Source organism: Arachis hypogaea, chromosome 19 (genome assembly GCF_003086295.3).
Source record: "Arachis hypogaea cultivar Tifrunner chromosome 19, arahy.Tifrunner.gnm2.J5K5, whole genome shotgun sequence".
NCBI classification, from domain to species: domain Eukaryota; kingdom Viridiplantae; phylum Streptophyta; class Magnoliopsida; order Fabales; family Fabaceae; genus Arachis; species Arachis hypogaea.
This window is the reverse complement of record NC_092054.1, coordinates 60534379-60556854: the sequence shown is the minus strand read 5'-3', so window position 1 is coordinate 60556854 and position 22476 is coordinate 60534379. Positions and strand designations below refer to the sequence as shown.

At 38.0% G+C, this 22476-nt stretch overlaps 2 non-coding genes across 2 annotated transcripts; both read right to left on the bottom strand.

Moving 5' to 3' along the window:
• Nucleotides 1–1703: 1703 nt before the first annotated feature.
• On the bottom strand, nucleotides 1704–1811 carry LOC112780949 (small nucleolar RNA R71). The gene has a single exon (XR_003191753.1). It is a non-coding gene; the product is annotated as a small nucleolar RNA R71 (small nucleolar RNA).
• An 11879-nt stretch (nucleotides 1812–13690) lies between these two features.
• On the bottom strand, nucleotides 13691–13798 carry LOC112780937 (small nucleolar RNA R71). Its single transcript, XR_003191743.1, has one exon. It is a non-coding gene; the product is annotated as a small nucleolar RNA R71 (small nucleolar RNA).
• Between the last annotated feature and the right edge of the window lie 8678 nt (nucleotides 13799–22476).

The window sequence follows — 22476 nt, the reverse complement described above, 5'->3', positions numbered from 1 at the left end:
GGTTAGGGAGCTCTATGGTAATTCAATGGATCAATAGTAGTTTTCATCTTCTTCTTCTTTCTTTTCTCTTGATTTTTGTTAGAAAGCTTTCGGTCTTAATTCAATTGGATAGTTGTCTTGAGAGAGAAGCTATCCATAATTGGAATTCTTCGGATCCTTGAGAGAGGGATAAAGAATTCATGCTAGAATTGCTTTCTCACATTGGATTAGATTTATGGATATAGTGACATGTAATCCTACAAATACTTTGATCTATGAATTTGTGTGGTATAGTCACTGACCAAACTTCAACTCTTCCTATGAGCAATTAAATCAAGACATTGGGTAATTGTTCATGCTTAGAGAGATTGGTGAGCCAAGACATTGGGATCCAATCATCTAAGATTGCCAAGCAATGTCAATGAATGCATTGATTGAGGAAGAGATGAAAATGATTTGATCCGGACTGTTCAATATCTCCCAAAACCCAATGAATCCCCTATCTCTGATCTTACCCATTCTTTTACATTCTGTTCTTTAATTTCATGCTTAATTCCCCATTCCCATTTAATTTCTAGCAATTTAAGCTTCTGTCATTTAATTTCCCATAATTTAATTTCTGTCATTTAATTTCTTGCAATTTAAGTTTCCCGCCAAATTTACTTTCTGCAGTTCTCAACCAAATCTGATTTCGCTCAACTAGCACAATTCTCCAATTAACATTGATCAACCAACTAATCCCTGTGGGATTCGGCCTCACTCTACAGTAAGTTTTTACTTGACGACAATCCGGTACACTTGCCGGTAGGAAATTGTTGAGAGACAATTTTCGAGTGAATCAAGTTTATGGCGCCGTTGCCGGGGATTGGTTTTGTATTGAAAATTATTAAATTGGAGGATAACTAGATTGAGCACTTTTCTTTTTGTTTGATTAATTGAATTTTAATTTCAGTTGTTCATTTTTGTTCTTTGAAATTTTTAGTTGTTTTTATTTAATTTTACCTTATTTCTTTACTTTCTAGCAAAACTAACCCACTAACTCATTAACTGTTTGATTAATTGCCTCAATTGCGCTAACCACACTTTTTCATTAATTGTGAATCCTTCACTTGCTGGTTGCTGCTTGTTGTGCTACTTGTATGACAGGTAGAAGAGAGGTTTCAACCTCTTTTGACAATGAATCGGAAAGAACCGTCTTGAGATTAAGAAGGGAAGCAAGAGGAAAGAGGGCTGTTGGTGCAGAAGAAAAGGAAGAAGACTTGGATATAACCATGGAGGATGATATGGAAAACCATCATGAAGGAGAGGTAAATAATCATGCCAGAAGAGGTGCAGCCAACCCTACTGGACAAGAAAGGAGAGTTCTGGGATCATACATCAATCCGAACCAAGAAAACTGTGGTAGCAGCATTCAAAAGCCAACTATCCAAGCTAACAATTTCGAATTGAAGCCTCAGCTCATAGCCCTAGTCCAGAACAACTGTTCTTTTGGAGGGAGTGCCCAAGAGGACCCTAATGAGCATCTCACTAAATTTCAAAGGATATGTGACACGGTTAAGTCTAATGGTGTTCATCCTGACACCTATAGATTGCTATTTTTTCCATTTTCTTTGAGGGACAAAGCATCAAAATGGCTAGAATCATTTCCCAAGTTAAGCTTGAGAACTTGGGAAGATGTAGTGAATAGATTCTTGACAAGGTTCTATCCTCCACAAAATGTAAACAGGCTGAGAACTGAAGTGCAGACATTTAGACAGCAGGATGGTGAGACTATTTATGAAGCCTGGGAGAGATTCAAAGATTTGACAAGAAAATGCCCCCCTGATATGTTTAATGAGTGGGTGCAACTTCATATCTTTTATGGAGGGTTGAATTGTGAATCAAAGAAAGCTGTAGACCACTCATTTGGAGGTTCCCCTAACAAGAAGAAGACCATTGAATAAGCCATTGATGTTATAGAGACAATGTCTGATAATGAGTATTTTTATGCCTCAGACAGAAGCAACAACAGGGGAGTCTTGGAATTAAACCATATGGATGCAATCCTGGCCCAGAATAAGATGATCACCAAGCAACTGGCTGACTTGACCAAGAAAATGGAGAAGAATCAGGCTATAGCTATCCACACTCGACCATCATCTCAAGAAGAGTTGGAAACAGAAGAAGGAGTTAACTGGGAGGAAGCTAATTACCTTGGAAATTCATCTAGGCAAGCTAATGATCCTTATTCTAAAACTTATAACTCTGGTTGGAGGAACCACCCAAACTTTGGGTGGGAGAACCAACAAAACCAAGGCCAAGACCACAAATCCCATAATCTAAACTAGTATCACAACTCTACTCACCAATACTCCAACCAAAGACCATACCAGACCACACAAAACACTTATTCACAGCCACCATACCAAAACCACAATAACCACCCTCAACATCCCAATTCCAACTAACCATCACCACATGATGAGGACAGAATGGTCAAAATGGAAGCTATGCTTGCAAATCTTTACAAAGAGTCTGAAGACACAAAAAAATTCAAGGAAGAAGTTAGAGGGAGTATAAAAAGTCGAGGAGAGATTATTAAGAATCTCGAATCTCAAGTAGGACATCTTTCACAGCAAATTCTGAAGTCCACTGATAGTTTTTCAAGTGACACTGAGAAAAATCCAAGAGGGGAAATGAAGAAGATGAGATGGGAAGAGTGTAAGGCAGTTACCCTTGAAATGAAGAAATCCTGGAAGAAGATACCAACAAGCCAACAGAGCATAGCCAAGGAAGTTCCTAGGACAACTTGGAGAAAAAGAAACAAGGAACTGGATCTGTACAAAGAAAAAAAATCAACAAGGAAGGAAATTTAGAAACCATATGTGCCAAGGGCACCATTTCCTCAGAGATTCGGGGGAGGTGAAAAAGGAAGGTCGTATTCAAGATTCCAAGATATGTTTGCATCTCTCAGTGTCAATATTCCCTTTATCAAAACTCTTCAACAGATGCCTACATACATCAAGTGTATGAAAGAGCTACTGACCAAGAAAGGAACCTTAAAAAGGGGACAAATAGTGACAATGAATAAGGAATGTAGTGCCTTCATCAAGAAGGACGTATTCCTTAAGAAAAAAGAACCAGGGAGCTTTCATATTCCCTGTGCCATAGGAGAAACAAAAATTGACAGAGAATTTTGTGATTTAGGAGCTAGCATAAATGTGATGCCTCTTTCTCTTATGAAGAAGTTGCAAATCAATGAGCTGAGATCCACGGACGTAATCATACAATTGGCTGATAAAACTCAAAAGCAGGCCGAAGGAGTAGTCGAAAATGTGTTGGTAAAAGTGGAAATTACTTCCTCCCCACTGACTTTGTTGTTCTGGACATGGAGGAAAGTTACCTCCATCCCATTATTATGGGGAGACCATTTCTAGCCACTACTAGAGCGCTGATAGATGTGGAACAAGGAGAGTTAATCCTGAGAATACATGATAAACATCTCACCTTCCATGTTTTCAAATATACATCTGAGTTTGAGCCAGACCCTAAAGAGCCGAAGGATGATCACAGCAACATGTGCACAAAGGAAAGCAACAGTGAATCAGCAACTGAACCACTGAAACAGTCCTTGGTGAACAAGCAAGAATTTCAAGGGATACAACAACCAAGAAAACGCAAGAAAGAACTGAAGCCACAAGAGTAGGGAAAAGTAGCTAACGAGGAACCCCCTGACACAATGATCAATGGAGTACTACTGGAAGAAGAGGAAAGAGTTGTGAAGAAATTACCAAGAGGATGGAGAAATAAGAAAATCCCTACAGCAGATCTTTTTCCTGGAAACAAGGTGATATCAGCCCACCATCCATTAATCTCAACACAGCTTCCGACACTTCCATCTCAGTTACCCCAAGTGTTCACAGTCAAAAAGGTCCTTTCTTTGGAACATGTAAAAATCATCAAGGAGTTAAGTGGAGAAGGCTTCACTGTGAGGGGAGAAGATTTGAGGCATTACAATCCACCCTAGCAGTAAACCAACCGTCGAGCTATGACGCTAAAGAAGCACTCCATGGGGGCAGCCCATGATTTAGTTTCCTTTTTTTTAATGCTTCAGTATGAATAATAATTGTTGCTCTAACATGAATTCAAGCTCTCATAGACAATTTTGACAACTATCCATGACATTGTGAAGCATATGATCCAATTCTAAGTTTGGTGTGCCTACAGGCACAGTAAGATACCTTTCAAAAAAAATGATGATCATATTGCCATTTTGACATGTGTTTCTTGGAGTATATAGCCAAACATTAAGTTTGGTGTTCTATATATTGTAAGAACAAGTCATGAGAGTCAAAGTTCTTTTGAGTCTTGAAATTCATGAGAGAGCAACCATATTTATAATTTTTAGTTCATGTTTAAAAATAGAAAAATAAAGTGGTTCTCATGATGGTTTAACCAAAGGTGACACTAATCCAGTTGAGGTCCCAATGACATTACTTGGAAGAAGTAACACTTTGAACTATATAGCCAAACACTAAGTTTGGTGTCTTCCAAGACTATATATAAGAGCACAAAAGGAGTCACGGTTGGTTGAATAATCATAAGGAATGCTAGTCAAAGTTTTAGCTTTAAATATTAATTGTTCTCTTGCCACCACTTGCTAGTACTTACTTCTTTTGTCTTGTTATGATGGTCAGGTGAGCAGAACAACTATTTAATGAAAGGGACAAGGCAATGGATGATAAAGATAGCATGAGGAGAAAAAGTAAGTCACATGGTTGGAAGGGTGCTTCTTGGGAATAAAAATCTGCACACCTTGAGAAGAGGGACCTAGAAGACCGAAGAGATATGCTTAATGAAGAGGCAACTTTTGTCTTCATTCAACCTTGCATGCACACCCTTCATTCATAACCTGTCTCAATGAATCCTAACCATCCATTCTTCATTAATGCTTACTATAAATGGCTTTGACGTGGCAGAAATTGGCGAGCTAAGAAATTATTGTAAGAGATACGTTGCAAGTACAGTTCTTAACCAACCAAAAATCCGCTTATCAATTTAGAAGGGTTGTCACAAAATTAAAATTTAAATACTGGGAGTATGAATCCCAGGTCGTCTCCCAACGAGTTACAGGAAGATGTTCTATTTTATTAATCAGATGTTTTCTGAAAATGGTTGAGTTGTTAAATAGGAAATTAAATCAGAGAATTTATGTAATTTAAATAAAAACCTTGACCGGGAGTAGATTAGTTGGAAGTCCTATCCTTGATGGAGTTCTCTCAAGATAAAAGTGATAATTAAAGGTTGCCTGCTTAGTTATCCTTTACCAGATAAAGGAAAGTTAAGAAAGTTTGAAGTCAGTTTCTATTCACTAGTTCTGATCCTCTCGCTTGGGAAGGACTAGTGTCAGTGATTAGAGGGCGACCCAACGCAAAACCTAACTATAATTTTACTCTTGAGCATCCAACTCAAGGTCCTCCTTTCAATCAACTCCCAATCAAGTTAAGGAACTACTCGCTCATTATGATTGTAAAATCCACGAAATAAGAAAGGGAAATATTGAAAGACATGGTAAATAATAATCAAAAGGATCAATTAAAAATAAAAATAGTTCTTGTATTAATAAATTCTAAAAATAATCCAATAATAATTCTAAGTAAATGAAGGATATGGAAGAGTAAGTGACAAGTAAGGAAACAAACTAGAATGACGAAGTCTTGACGGAAGTAATAACTCTTCTCAATATCCCAGTCTAAAAAGCAATAAAATCAAAATCCTAAGAACTATGAATGTGCAGAGAGAAAACCTAGAGGAGGAGTAAAATCATATCTAAAACTAAAATTATGCGGAACGAATGTCGTCCTCTGGTCTCTGCATGTTCCCTGGCTCTAATCTGCTTTTCTGGGCTGAAAACTGGGACAAAACAGGGCCCAAAATCGCCTCCAGCGAATTCTGCAAATTCTGCAGATCGCGCATGTCACACGATCGCGTCATTTACGCGTTTGCGTCATCCAGCGTTTTGCCTTGCCACACGTGCGCGTCATCCACGCATTCACGTCACTTGTGCAGTTTCTGATCCGCGCGGTCACGTGAGCCATGCATCTGCGTCACTGCAATTTCTTCTATGTCGCGCGGTCGCGTGAGCCATGCGTCTGCGTCACTTCTCGCTGGTCATCTCCTCAATTTCTTGTTCCTTCCATTTTTGCAAACTTCCTTTCCAATCTCCAAGTCATTCATGCCCTATAAAACCTGAAACACTTGACACATAGATCACGGCATCGAATGGAATAAAGGAGAATTAAAATACAAAATTAAAGGTCTCTAGGAAGCAGCTATTCAACCATGAAGTAATTTCGAGAAGGAATTATAAATGCATGCTAATCATATGAATAAGTGGGTAAAGAATTAAGAAAACCACACAATTAAGCACAATGTAAACCATAAAATAATGGTTTATCAACCTCCCCACACTTAGTCATTAGCATGTCCTCATGCTTAGTTGAAGGAGATAAAATAAATGAGTAGGAACATGTAAAACTCATGCAATGCAATGCAACCTATATATGTGAATGCAACTATATGATTCTTGTCCACTTGGTCAAAAGTAAATAAGCTCTTCAAGACATTCACAAATCAAATTCCACTAATTCAATTCTTATATAGTAAGAACAGATAAAAATGCAATAAGGCAGCTCATGAAAGCAGGGAACATAGAATTTAAGCATTGAACCCTCACTGATGATGTATGTATGCTCTAATCTCTCTAGTGTTTAGGGTAATCACTCTATCCTTCTCTAATCATGCTTTCTAATTTTTATTCTTCTCCTAACCAATCAACAACATTTAATATACCAATGCAAACATCATGAGGTCTTTTCAAGGTTGTAATGGGGCCAAGGTAAGGGTGAGGGTATATATATATGGCTAAGTAAGCTCATAAATTGAATCTTTAATTAACCCAAGCATTCGCCTAACACACATATATTTTCTTTATAGCTTAAATTTCACACCTAGCTACCCAAAATTTCCCTTTCACATTCCTTACTCATGTATCAACTTTTATTTTAATTTTATCATATATGCATTGATCCTTGAAATTTAACTTAGCATTGGGGCAATTTTGTCCCCTTATTTAATTATTGAATTATTTTTTTAAATAAAAATAAACATAGTTTATCAATGCACATAGATTTTTAATTTTTTATAGTTTCACATGAGTAGGACCCAAATTCCCATTATATTATCATGACACATTCTCTTATTATCTATTGTTCCCACAATCTTCCCATACTTAATTAACACATAATTCTATCTTAAGCTAACCAAATATTCAATTGGGATATTTAATTATTTTTCCGCTTAAGGCTAGTGATGTGGTAGAATACAGAACAAATGGGATTTAAAAGCTCAAAGTGGCTAACAAAGGTAACTTAAGGTTTAGGCTTAATTTGGATAAGTGAGCTAAACAAATAATGGCCTCAATCATATGCAAGCATATAAATATATTAAATATTGGACATATAGGATGAAACAAAATATAGATTACAATCACAGAGAAGTAAACACACAAGAACAAAATAATTATGGTTAAATAATGTAACCATGTATAAAGGCTAAAATCTCACAGGTTGTGTGTTCTTTAGCTCAAAAACCATGTTTCAAATATAACTTCAAGCAAATTTAACGTAAAAGTTTAGATTAAAATTAGTGAAATTTTGTTCTAAAAATAGGGTCTTAGAAGAAGCTTATTGTCTTTTCAATCAAGTAGAACATGCATGCAACTAACCTATTACTGTGCAATTTATCCTATTCTACAAAAGAAAAACTGACTAAATATCCTATTTTATTGGTGTTAGGGAAGAGAAATTACCTCCGAAATTCAGGTACTGACCGACCTCCCTACACTTAAGGCTTTGCACCGTCCTCGGTGCCATCTGTCAGAAACAAGGGTGGGTTGGTAGCAGTATCTCCATAGTCGGGACCATCATGGCTCCCTGTGCTGGTAAAGGAAGTGGAGTCCGAGGTGTTTGAGTCTCTGTATTTTCCTTTAAGTAGCTCCTTGAGGTATATGAATCGGCGCTTGTTTCGGCGATCTCGTAGCTTAGCTTTGTGTTCCTGCCGATCCAACCTTTCAAGTATCTGATGGAGTAGTTGGTTTGTTGTAGGTGCTTGTGGTGTTAAAGGAGGAATATCTTCAGCCGGGTCAGTAGGCTGGCTTGTAGTGACTGCTGGAGGTCTGATATATTTCCCGTTAGGGACATACTGATCATCCCGTGGAAGCATGGCATTGGTGTCCCCAGCTCTGTAGGAGACTCCAGCTGCTAAGACAAGATCTAAGACTAAGGCGGGAAAAGGTAATTTGCCCGCAATTTGTACGTGTCCCACAGCATTTCGGATGTGTCTTGGTAGGTTCAGACGCTGATCTGTAAGGATGCACCATAGTAGAACGGCCATGTCTGCAGTGAAGGAGGACACGTGAGTGCTCAGAAAGACATAATGGGACATGATCTGTGCCCATACGCGAGCCTCCAAGGTTAGTGCGGAAGCCGATATTCCCTTAGGATGGGAATGATGGTATCCATAAATCCATCTGCTGCCAGGTAGTGCGATAACTCTGAGAACAGTGTCCCAGTCAAATTGGTACATCTGGCGCTTGAGTGCGGCTTCTTGAAATGCGTCCAGTCCTTCTGGAGTAGGGGGAAGATCTAAAGCTCGTTGAATGGCCTCTTTTGTAATGGGGACTTGCTTCTGACGGACATAGACAGACTGCAGAGTTGGCAGGTGGAAATTAGAGTAGAATTCGACTACCCAAGAAAGATTAACCTGCCGTGGCTGTCTCTGTAGGAAACCCCATTGTCTCTGCACAATTTGCGGCTCAACAAATTCAGCAATATGGGTCGGGAGGATAAGAAGGTATTCGTTGTTGTAACTTCTTTCTGCCAGGATGGGGAACATCTGCTCACAGTAGCGATTGGTAAATCGCGCAGTTTCCTTTGCTGGGAAGGCTTTCTCTTTTTCATTAACCTTTATAATCCTCTTAATTCTTTTTGTTGAGGACTTTACTGTAGTTGAAGATGGTTCTGCCACTAATGCTCTTTTTGTTCCTCTTCTTGCTGGTGGTTTGGGAGTAGCTTTCTCCTTGCCTTTCTTGGTGGCCATTCTAAAAGAGAGAAAAGAGAAAGTACGTTAAAATGTCAAGGGATAGAGCAAGGAAGAGAACGGGAAAGGTGGTAATTAATGCACATTAAAATATGAATGATGTTAATCACATGGTCATGACTACATGTGAAAAATCATCAACGGAAAATAGCAACTGCATATGATGACAGTTAAATGCAAGGTGTTTATTGCCATGCAGGCAAAGACATGAGTAGCATAGATCAAGCATTCAATGTCCATGTTAGATTACCAAGCCTTTCAAACTAATAAGCTTTTTGTAATAACAATTATATTAAATTAATAAAATATAAAAAAGGGTTTTGTGAAAAGCAAGCATTTAGAGTAGTAGAATAAAAGAAATCTAAAAATAGTGCACAATGCCATATGGGCGTTTTCACAAACACATAGCATGCATGATAAATAAGCGAATGAAAATAATAAATTGAACATGCAAGCATCCCTTAAAAATTAATATATAATTTCCAAACAATTTTGCAACAATCCACAAGTATATAATAAGGAATAATAAGGAATAATAAGGAATAATAAGCACCCTAATAAATTTTTAACACCAATTAAAAGAAAAAGAACGAAAAAGAAAACATGAATAATGCAAGTAAAAAGAAAAAGAAAAGGAGAAGAAAACATAAAAATAAAAAGAAGAATAGAAAAGGAAGGAGGGAAGAAGGAAAGAAAAACCTTGATAATGGTGGTGAGAGAGAGAGAAAGTAGAAAGTGAGAAAGAAGGAAGAAGGAAGAAGGAAGAAGTAAGGAGGGAAAAGAAAAAGTAGGATTTGCGGAAGAGAAAGATAAGATATTTTGGCAGATTAGGTTAAGCTGTGCGGCGCAAGCGATGCGGACGCGTGGAAGACGCGTTCGTGCGAATTGCACTCATATGAATCGACGCGGTCGCGTCGGTCACGCGAACGCGTGACTTGTTTTGTGCTACTGGCACGAGGGCAGCCTCGCGCTCGCTGGTGCGCAGAAATTGTGATTACACTTTGATTATGTAAAATTCATCGCTCTTTCTTTCCCTGGCAATAGCGCCAAAAACATGATGCCAATACCATGGTTCACAACTTCGCACAACTAACCAGCAAGTACACTGGGTCTTCCAAGTAATACCTTACGTGAGTAAGGGTCGAATCCCACGGAGATTGTTGGTATGAAGCAAGCTATGGTCACCTTGTAAATCTCAGTCAGGCGGATATAAAATAGTAATGGAGTTTTCGAAAATAATTAATAAAATAGGGATAGAAATACTTATGTAAATCATTGGTGAGAATTTCAGATAAGCGAATAGAGATGCTTTCGTTCCTCTGAACCTCTGCTTTCCTGCTATCTTCACTCAATCAGTCTTACTCCTTTCCATGCCTGGCTTTATGTAATGCATCACCATTGTCAATGGCTACTTTCGGTCTTCTCTCGGGAAAATGATCCAAATGCCCTGTCACGGCACGGCTAATTGTCTGGAGGCATCACCCTTGTCAATGGTTACATCCTATCGATCATGCTGGAATAGGATTTACTATCCTTTTGCGTCTGTCACTACGCCCAGCAATCGCGAGTTTGAAGCTCGTCACAGTCATTCAATCATTGAATCCTACTCGGAATACCACAGAAAATGTTTAGACCTTCCGGATTCTCTTGAATGCCACCATCATTCTAGCTTACACCACGAAGATTCCGATTAAGAGATCTAAGAGATACTCATTCAATCTAATGTAGAACAGAAGTGGTTGTCAGGCAGGCGTTCATAGGGAATGATGATGATTGTCACGTTCATCACATTCAGGTTAAAGTGCGAATGAATATCTTAGAAGCGAAATAAGATGAATTGAATAGAAAACAGTAGTACTTTGCATTAATCTTTGAGGAACAGCAGAGCTCCACACCTTAATCTATGGAGTGTAGAAACTCTACCGTTGAAAATACATAAGTGATAATGGAGTTCATTGGTCTCGGCCCCAGAGGGGAACCGGAGTAACCAAGACTACTATGATCCGAAGATAAACTCAGGATGTCAAATACAATAGTAAAAAGTCCTATTTATAATAAACTAGCTACTAGGGTTTACAGAAGTAAGTAATTGATGCATAAATCCACTTCCGGGGCCCACTTGGTGTGTGCTTGGGCTGAGCTTGAAGTCTACACGTGGAGAGGTCATTCTTGGAGTTGAACGCCAACTTTTGTGCCAGTTTGGGCGTTGAACTCCACTTTGCAGCTTGTTTCTGGCGCTGGACGCCAGAATTGGGCAAAAAGCTGGCGTTGAACGCCAGTTTTCGTCGTCTAAACTTGGGCAAAGTATGGACTATTATACATTGCTGGAAAGCCCTGGATGTCTACTTTCCAACGCAATTGGAAGCGCGCCATGTTGAGTTCTGTAGCTCCAGAAAATCCAATTTGAGTGCAGGGAGGTCAGAATCCAACAGCATCAGCAGTCCTTCTTCAACCTCTGAATCTGATTTTTGCTCAAGTCCCTCAATTTCAGCCAGAAAGTACCTGAAATCACAGAAAAACACACAAACTCATAGTAAAGTCCAGAAATGTGAATTTAACATAAAAACTAGTGAAAACATCCCTAAAAGTAACTAGATTCTACTAAAAACATACTAAAAACAATGCCAAAAAGCGTATAAATTATCCGCTCATCACAACACCAAACTTAAATTGTTGCTTGTCCCCAAGCAACTAAAAATCAAATAGGATAAAAAGAAGAGAATATACTATAAATTCCAAACTATCAATGAAACAGAGCTTCAATCATATGAGCGGGACTTATAGCTTTTTGCCTCTTGAATAGTTTTGGCATCTCACTTTATCCATTGAAGTTCAGAATGATTGGCATCTATAGGAACTCCGAGTTCAGATAGTGTTATTGATTCTCCTAGTTTAGTATGATGATTCTTGAACACAGCTATTTTATGAGTCTTGGCCGTGGCCCTAAGCACTTTGTTTTCCAGTATTACCACCGGATACATAAATGCCACAGACACATAATTGGGTGAACCTTTTCAAATTGTGACTCAGCTTTGCTAAAGTCCCCAATTAGAGGTGTCCAGGGTTCTTAAGCACACTCTTTTTTTTTTTTGCTTTGGACCTTGACTTTAACCGCTCAGTCTCAAGTTTTCACTTAACACATTCACGCCACAAGCACATGGTTAGGGACAGCTTGGTTTAGCCGCTTAGGCCAGGATTTTATTCCTTTAGGCCCTCCTATCCACTGATGCTCAAAGCCTTGGGATCCTTTTTATTACCCTTGCCTTTTGGTTTTAAGGGCTATTGGCTTTTTTCTCTTGCCTCTTGGTTTTAAGAGCTTTTGGCTTTTTCTGCTTGCTTTTTCTTTTTCTTTCTATTTTTTTTCGCCTATTTTTTTTTTCTGCAAGCTTTGTTCTTTGCTGCTTTTTCTTGCTTCAAGAATCATTTTTATGATTTTTCAGATTATCAAATAACATGTCTCCTAGTCATCATTCTTTCAAGAGCCAACATATTTAACATTCTTAAACAACAACTTCAAAAGACATATGCACTGTTCAAGCATACATTCAAAAAACAAGACGCATTGTCACCACATCAATATAATTAAGCTAAGTTCAAGGATAAATTCAAAACTCATGTACTTCTTGTTCTTTTGAATTAAAACATTTTTCATTCAAGAGAGGTGATGGATTCATAGGACATTCATAACTTTAAGACAAAGTTACTAACTACTAATGATCATGTAATGAAGACACAAACATAGATAAGCACGTAACATAGAAAATGAAAAACAGAAGAAATAAGAACAAGAAATGAATCCACCTTAGTGATGGTGGCGTTTCCTTCTTGAGGAACCAATGATGTCTTTGAGCTCTTCTATGTCTCTTCCTTGTCTTTGTTGCTCCTCCCTCATTGCTTTTTTGATCTTCACTTATTTCATGAAGGATGATGGAGTGCTCTTGATGTTCCACCCTTAGTTGTCCCATGTTGGAACTTAATTCTCCTAGGGAGGTGTTGATTTGCTCCCAATAGTTTTGTGGAGAAAAATGCATTTGAGGCATCTCCGGGATCTCATGGTGATGAGCTTCCTGCGCCTCTTGAGCTCCATGAATGGGCTCTCTTGCTTGCTCCATCTTTTTCTTAGTGATGGGCTTGTCCTCTTTAATGAGGATATCTCCCTCTATATCATGCCAGAAGAGGTGCAGCCAACCCTACTGGACAAGAAAGGAGAGTTCTGGGATCATACATCAATCCGAACCAAGAAAACTGTGGTAGCAGCATTCAAAAGCCAACTATCCAAGCTAACAATTTCGAATTGAAGCCTCAGCTCATAGCCCTAGTCCAGAACAACTGTTCTTTTGGAGGGAGTGCCCAAGAGGACCCTAATGAGCATCTCACTAAATTTCAAAGGATATGTGACACGGTTAAGTCTAATGGTGTTCATCCTGACACCTATAGATTGCTATTTTTTCCATTTTCTTTGAGGGACAAAGCATCAAAATGGCTAGAATCATTTCCCAAGTTAAGCTTGAGAACTTGGGAAGATGTAGTGAATAGATTCTTGACAAGGTTCTATCCTCCACAAAATGTAAACAGGCTGAGAACTGAAGTGCAGACATTTAGACAGCAGGATGGTGAGACTATTTATGAAGCCTGGGAGAGATTCAAAGATTTGACAAGAAAATGCCCCCCTGATATGTTTAATGAGTGGGTGCAACTTCATATCTTTTATGGAGGGTTGAATTGTGAATCAAAGAAAGCTGTAGACCACTCATTTGGAGGTTCCCCTAACAAGAAGAAGACCATTGAATAAGCCATTGATGTTATAGAGACAATGTCTGATAATGAGTATTTTTATGCCTCAGACAGAAGCAACAACAGGGGAGTCTTGGAATTAAACCATATGGATGCAATCCTGGCCCAGAATAAGATGATCACCAAGCAACTGGCTGACTTGACCAAGAAAATGGAGAAGAATCAGGCTATAGCTATCCACACTCGACCATCATCTCAAGAAGAGTTGGAAACAGAAGAAGGAGTTAACTGGGAGGAAGCTAATTACCTTGGAAATTCATCTAGGCAAGCTAATGATCCTTATTCTAAAACTTATAACTCTGGTTGGAGGAACCACCCAAACTTTGGGTGGGAGAACAAACAAAACCAAGGCCAAGACCACAAATCCCATAATCTAAACTAGTATCACAACTCTACTCACCAATACTCCAACCAAAGACCATACCAGACCACACAAAACACTTATTCACAGCCACCATACCAAAACCACAATAACCACCCTCAACATCCCAATTCCAACTAGCCATCACCACATGATGAGGACAGAATGGTCAAAATGGAAGCTATGCTTGCAAATATTTACAAAGAGTCTGAAGACACAAAAAAATTCAAGGAAGAAGTTAGAGGGAGTATAAAAAGTCGAGGAGAGATTATTAAGAATCTCGAATCTCAAGTAGGACATCTTTCACAGCAAATTCTGAAGTCCACTGATAGTTTTTCAAGTGACACTGAGAAAAATCCAAGAGGGGAAATGAAGAAGGTGAGATGGGAAGAGTGTAAGGCAGTTACCCTTGAAATGAAGAAATCCTGGAAGAAGATACCAACAAGCCAACAGAGCATAGCCAAGGAAGTTCCTAGGACAACTTGGAGAAAAAGAAACAAGGAACTGGATCTGTACAAAGAAAAAAAATCAACAAGGAAGGAAATTTAGAAACCATATGTGCCAAGGGCACCATTTCCTCAGAGATTCGGGGGAGGTGAAAAAGGAAGGTCGTATTCAAGATTCCAAGATATGTTTGCATCTCTCAGTGTCAATATTCCCTTTATCAAAACTCTTCAACAGATGCCTACATACATCAAGTGTATGAAAGAGCTACTGACCAAGAAAGGAACCTTAAAAAGGGGACAAATAGTGACAATGAATAAGGAATGTAGTGCCCTCATCAAGAAGGACGTATTCCTTAAGAAAAAAGAACCAGGGAGCTTTCATATTCCCTGTGCCATAGGAGAAACAAAAATTGACAGAGAATTTTGTGATTTAGGAGCTAGCATAAATGTGATGCCTCTTTCTCTTATGAAGAAGTTGCAAATCAATGAGCTGAGATCCACGGACGTAATCATACAATTGGCTGATAAAACTCAAAAGCAGGCCGAAGGAGTAGTCGAAAATGTGTTGGTAAAAGTGGAAATTACTTCCTCCCCACTGACTTTGTTGTTCTGGACATGGAGGAAAGTTACCTCCATCCCATTATTATGGGGAGACCATTTCTAGCCACTACTAGAGCGCTGATAGATGTGGAACAAGGAGAGTTAATCCTGAGAATACATGATAAACATCTCACCTTCCATGTTTTCAAATATACATCTGAGTTTGAGCCAGACCCTAAAGAGCCGAAGGATGATCACAGCAACATGTGCACAAAGGAAAGCAACAGTGAATCAGCAACTGAACCACTGAAACAGTCCTTGGTGAACAAGCAAGAATTTCAAGGGATACAACAACCAAGAAAACGCAAGAAAGAACTGAAGCCACAAGAGTTGGGAAAAGTAGCTAACGAGGAACCCCCTGACACAATGATCAATGGAGTACTACTGGAAGAAGAGGAAAGAGTTGTGAAGAAATTACCAAGAGGATGGAGAAATAAGAAAATCCCTACAGCAGATCTTTTTCCTGGAAACAAGGTGATATCAGCCCACCATCCATTAATCTCAACACAGCTTCCGACACTTCCATCTCAGTTACCCCAAGTGTTCACAGTCAAAAAGGTCCTTTCTTTGGAACATGTAAAAATCATCAAGGAGTTAAGTGGAGAAGGCTTCACTGTGAGGGGAGAAGATTTGAGGCATTACAATCCACCCTAGCAGTAAACCGACCGTCGAGCTATGACGCTAAAGAAGCACTCCATGGGGGCAGCCCATGATTTAGTTTCCTTTTTTTTAATGCTTCAGTATGAATAATAATTGTTGCTCTAACATGAATTCAAGCTCTCATAGACAATTTTGACAACTATCCATGACATTGTGAAGCATATGATCCAATTCTAAGTTTGGTGTGCCTACAGGCACAGTAAGATACCTTTCAAAAAAAATGATGATCATATTGCCATTTTGACATGTGTTTCTTGGAGTATATAGCCAAACATTAAGTTTGGTGTTCTATATATTGTAAGAACAAGTCATGAGAGTCAAAGTTCTTTTGAGTCTTGAAATTCATGAGAGAGCAACCATGTTTATAATTTTTAGTTCATGTTTAAAAATAGAAAAATAAAGTGGTTCTCATGATGGTTTAACCAAAGGTGACACTAATCCAGTTGAGGTCCCAATGACATTACTTGGAAGAAGTAACACTTTGAACTATATAGCCAAACACTAAGTTTGGTGTCTTCCAAGACTATATATAAGAGCACAAAAGGAGTCACGGTTGGTTGAATAATCATAAGGAATGCTAGTCAAAGTTTTAGCTTTAAATATTAATTGTTCTCTTGCCACCACTTGCTAGTACTTACTTCTTTTGTCTTGTTATGATGGTTAGGTGAGCAGAACAACTATTTAATGAAAGGGACAAGGCAATGGATGATAAAGATAGCATGAGGAGAAAAAGTAAGTCACATGGTTGGAAGGGTGCTTCTTGGGAATAAAAATCTGCACACCTTGAGAAGAGGGACCTAGAAGACCGAAGAGATATGCTTAATGAAGAGGCAACTTTTGTCTTCATTCAACCTTGCATGCACACCCTTCATTCATAACCTGTCTCAATGAATCCTAACCATCCATTCTTCATTAATGCTTACTATAAATGGCTTTGACGTGGCGGAAATTGGCGAGCTAAGAAATTATTGTAAGAGATACGTTGCAAGTACAGTTCTTAACCAACCAAAAATCCGCTTATCAATTTAGAAGGGTTGTCACAAAATTAAAATTTAAATACTGGGAGTATGAATCCCAGGTCGTCTCCCAACGAGTTACAGGAAGATGTTCTATTTTATTAATCAGATGTTTTCTAAAAATGGTTGAGTTGTTAAACAGGAAATTAAATCAGAGAATTTATGTAATTTAAATAAAAACCTTGACCGGGAGTAGATTAGTTGGAAGTCCTATCCTTGATGGAGTTCTCTCAAGATAAAAGTGATAATTAAAGGTTGCCTGCTTAGTTATCCTTTACCAGATAAAGGAAAGTTAAGAAAGTTTGAAGTCAGTTTCTATTCACTAGTTCTGATCCTCTCCCTTGGGAAGGACTAGTGTCAGTGATTAGAGGGCGACCCAACGCAAAACCTAACTATAATTTTACTCTTGAGCATCCAACTCAAGGTCCTCCTTTCAATCAACTCCCAATCAAGTTAAGGAACTACTCGCTCATTATGATTGTAAAATCCACGAAATAAGAAAGGGAAATATTGAAAGACATGGTAAATAATAATCAAAAGGATCAATTAAAAATAAAAATAGTTCTTGTATTAATAAATTCTAAAAATAATCCAATAATAATTCTAAGTAAATGAAGGATATGGAAGAGTAAGTGACAAGTAAGGAAACAAACTAGAATGACGAAGTCTTGACGGAAGTAATAACTCTTCTCAATATCCCAGTCTAAAAAGCAATAAAATCAAAATCCTAAGAACTATGAATGTGCAGAGAGAAAACCTAGAGGAGGAGTAAAATCATATCTAAAACTAAAATTATGCGGAACGAATGTCGTCCTCTGGTCTCTGCATGTTCCCTGGCTCTAATCTGCTTTTCTGGGCTGAAAACTGGGACAAAACAGGGCCCAAAATCGCCTCCAGCGAATTCTGCAAATTCTGCAGATCGCGCATGTCACACGATCGCGTCATTTACGCGTTTGCGTCATCCAGCGTTTTGCCTTGCCACACGTGCGCGTCATCCACGCATTCACGTCACTTGTGCAGTTTCTGATCCGCGCGGTCACGTGAGCCATGCATCTGCGTCACTGCAATTTCTTCTATGTCGCGCGGTCGCGTGAGCCATGCGTCTGCGTCACTTCTCGCTGGTCATCTCCTCAATTTCTTGTTCCTTCCATTTTTGCAAGCTTCCTTTCCAATCTCCAAGTCATTCATGCCCTATAAAACCTGAAACACTTGACACATAGATCACGGCATCGAATGGAATAAAGGAGAATTAAAATACAAAATTAAAGGTCTCTAGGAAGCAGCTATTCAACCATGAAGTAATTTCGAGAAGGAATTATAAATGCATGCTAATCATATGAATAAATGGGTAAAGAATTAAGAAAACCACACAATTAAGCACAATGTAAACCATAAAATAATGGTTTATCAACCTCCCCACACTTAGTCATTAGCATGTCCTCATGCTTAGTTGAAGGAGATAAAATAAATGAGTAGGAACATGTAAAACTCATGCAATGCAATGCAACCTATATATGTGAATGCAACTATATGATTCTTGTCCACTTGGTCAAAAGTAAATAAGCTCTTCAAGACATTCACAAATCAAATTCCACTAATTCAATTCTTATATAGTAAGAACAGATAAAAATGCAATAAGGCAGCTCATGAAAGCAGGGAACATAGAATTTAAGCATTGAACCCTCACTGATGATGTATGTATGCTCTAATCTCTCTAGTGTTTAGGGTAATCACTCTATCCTTCTCTAATCATGCTTTCTAATTTTTATTCTTCTCCTAACCAATCAACAACATTTAATATACCAATGCAAACATCATGAGGTCTTTTCAAGGTTGTAATGGGGCCAAGGTAAGGGTGAGGGTATATATATATGGCTAAGTAAGCTCATAAATTGAATCTTTAATTAACCCAAGCATTCGCCTAACACACATATATTTTCTTTATAGCTTAAATTTCACACCTAGCTACCCAAAATTTCCCTTTCACATTCCTTACTCATGTATCAACTTTTATTTTAATTTTATCATATATGCATTGATCCTTGAAATTTAACTTAGCATTGGGGCAATTTTGTCCCCTTATTTAATTATTGAATTATTTTTTTAAATAAAAATAAACATAGTTTATCAATGCACATAGATTTTTAATTTTTTATAGTTTCACATGAGTAGGACCCAAATTCCCATTATATTATCATGACACATTCTCTTATTATCTATTGTTCCCACAATCTTCCCATACTTAATTAACACATAATTCTATCTTAAGCTAACCAAATATTCAATTGGGATATTTAATTATTTTTCCGCTTAAGGCTAGTGATGTGGTAGAATACAGAACAAATGGGATTTAAAAGCTCAAAGTGGCTAACAAAGGTAACTTAAGGTTTAGGCTTAATTTGGATAAGTGAGCTAAACAAATAATGGCCTCAATCATATGCAAGCATATAAATATATTAAATATTGGACATATAGGATGAAACAAAATATAGATTACAATCACAGAGAAGTAAACACACAAGAACAAAATAATTATGGTTAAATAATGTAACCATGTATAAAGGCTAAAATCTCACAGGTTGTGTGTTCTTTAGCTCAAAAACCATGTTTCAAATATAACTTCAAGCAAATTTAACGTAAAAGTTTAGATTAAAATTAGTGAAATTTTGTTCTAAAAATAGGGTCTTAGAAGAAGCTTATTGTCTTTTCAATCAAGTAGAACATGCATGCAACTAACCTATTACTGTGCAATTTATCCTATTCTACAAAAGAAAAACTGACTAAATATCCTATTTTATTGGTGTTAGGGAAGAGAAATTACCTCCGAAATTCAGGTACTGACCGACCTCCCTACACTTAAGGCTTTGCACCGTCCTCGGTGCCATCTGTCAGAAACAAGGGTGGGTTGGTAGCAGTATCTCCATAGTCGGGACCATCATGGCTCCCTGTGCTGGTAAAGGAAGTGGAGTCCGAGGTGTTTGAGTCTCTGTATTTTCCTTTAAGTAGCTCCTTGAGGTATATGAATCGGCGCTTGTTTCGGCGATCTCGTAGCTTAGCTTTGTGTTCCTGCCGATCCAACCTTTCAAGTATCTGATGGAGTAGTTGGTTTGTTGTAGGTGCTTGTGGTGTTAAAGGAGGAATATCTTCAGCCGGGTCAGTAGGCTGGCTTGTAGTGACTGCTGGAGGTCTGATATATTTCCCGTTAGGGACATACTGATCATCCCGTGGAAGCATGGCATTGGTGTCCCCAGCTCTGTAGGAGACTCCAGCTGCTAAGACAAGATCTAAGACTAAGGCGGGAAAAGGTAATTTGCCCGCAATTTGTACGTGTCCCACAGCATTTCGGATGTGTCTTGGTAGGTTCAGACGCTGATCTGTAAGGATGCACCATAGTAGAACGGCCATGTCTGCAGTGAAGGAGGACACGTGAGTGCTCAGAAAGACATAATGGGACATGATCTGTGCCCATACGCGAGCCTCCAAGGTTAGTGTGGAAGCCGATGTTGAACCTATGCACAATTACTCAAGAGGGGGGGGTGAATTGAGTATTGCAACAACAAGAAATCTTTTTGCGGAAGTTAAAGACAATATATAAAAGTGTTATTGTACTAGTATTTTTCCAAGAGCTTAACTCAATTGCTAAGCATTTATAAGGAGCTTTTACTTTCCAATAGACACCAACTCAAATAAATTGATCAAGCTTTTCACCAATCGGACTTAAGCTATTCCTTAAGTACTTACGAAGCTACTTTTCGATCACAATTTATTTGCTTAAAGGTAAAAGACAATAATATAGAAGAGATGAGTTTGGAGAGAAGCAAACGCTATTTAGAGTGGTTCGGCACAATCATTGTCCTACGTCCACTTTCTTTCTCAATCGATATTGAGAAGTTCCACTATTGCCAAGCTTCAAGGTGCTCGCGCAAAACCTTTTACAATCCGAGTCCTTAGTTTCTAACACCTCACGGTATATGATCACCACTCGTATACTAACCCACTCCACTTAGAGATACCTTCTCTAAGATTTGCCTTGAGTACTTAGTATACCTCTTTGGTATCCTCACCGACTATAGTGTTTGTAACTCTTGACTCAACCTTGGAGATCACACCCCAATTTACAAAGTGTAACAAGAAAAACAATTCTCAAAGAATTGTTGAGATGAAATGAATACTCTCTAGAAGAGTGTATGATTACAAGTTCAGCACTATTGAACCAATTGATATTGCTCTCTCAAATTGTGTATTATAACACTTTAAAAATGTGTAGAATGAAAGAATATGAACAAGATAGTTTGCAAATACTCACATGTATGAAATAAGGCTTTAATCCATCTATTTATAGACTTCCCAAACCTTAGAAACGTTTGGGAGTTAATGGGATGGAGCCGTTTTGTTAAAACTAGCCGTTTTTTATGTTTTTGAATCATTTGCATCGATGCATAACACTTTGCATCGATGCAAATGTGTCTTTGAAGCTGAAATTTGAATTTTCAGCTAGGTTGCATCGATGCAAACATCTTTGCATCGATGCAAAAAGTCGTTGCCTGCTTTGCATCGATGCAAGATGAGTGTGCATCGATGAAAACCTTAAAAAATGGCTTAAAATCACTTTAAACTACTTAGAATTGATCTCAAACTTGTTGGAGTCAATTCCTATGCTTTTGTACCTTTGAAAACAAGTTTTTAAACCATTTGGCTAGCATCGAATTGCATGATGTGCATCAAAACATTTTGTGAGTGTGTGTTGAGAGATTTAGCAATTGGTTCTTAACAAGAAGTTACCTAAGTCCTAAGACACTATACTTGTCTTCAAATGTTGTGGACTTGAGTTTCTTGTTGTTGTTGTGTTGCTTTCAACTCTTCATTCCTCAACGTTGAATGTTGGTTGATCTTTCAATATGCTTGTTCATTCAAGTTGTTTGTTGGTTTGTCTTTCATGTCGTTTGTTGGTTTGTCATTCATCAAAACCTATGAATACAAACTTCGCATACAAGCAACATGATTTACAATTTCCCCCTTTTTGATAATGACAAACCAATTTTGAGGATATGCATTTAAATGATTTTGAAAGCAACAATAATGCACTTTGTTTTATAGAAAGCTTTGGAGAAGACTTCACTTTGTTTTATAGAAAGCTTTGGAGAAGACTTCACAAAAAAAATTTTGCAGGAGTTCCCCCTAAATATGTGCATTTGTTCCCTTAATGGGCGTTTATCAAAGAAAACAATTTAGATATCAAAGTTTTTGCTTAGCGGAAGTCTTTTTGAAAAAAAATTGTTTCACAAACTTATTTCTTCTTTTCAAATCCTTAAACTTCTTCTTTTTCAAAAGTTTAAAATTTCAAATATCCTCAAACTTCTCTTCCCCCTTTTGACATTATCAAAAAGAAAGGATTTTGAAATGTGTCATAGAAGCATGCATAAAACAATGAAAATAGATATTTCCCCCTTTCAAAAAGAATTTGATTTTCTCTTTTCATATA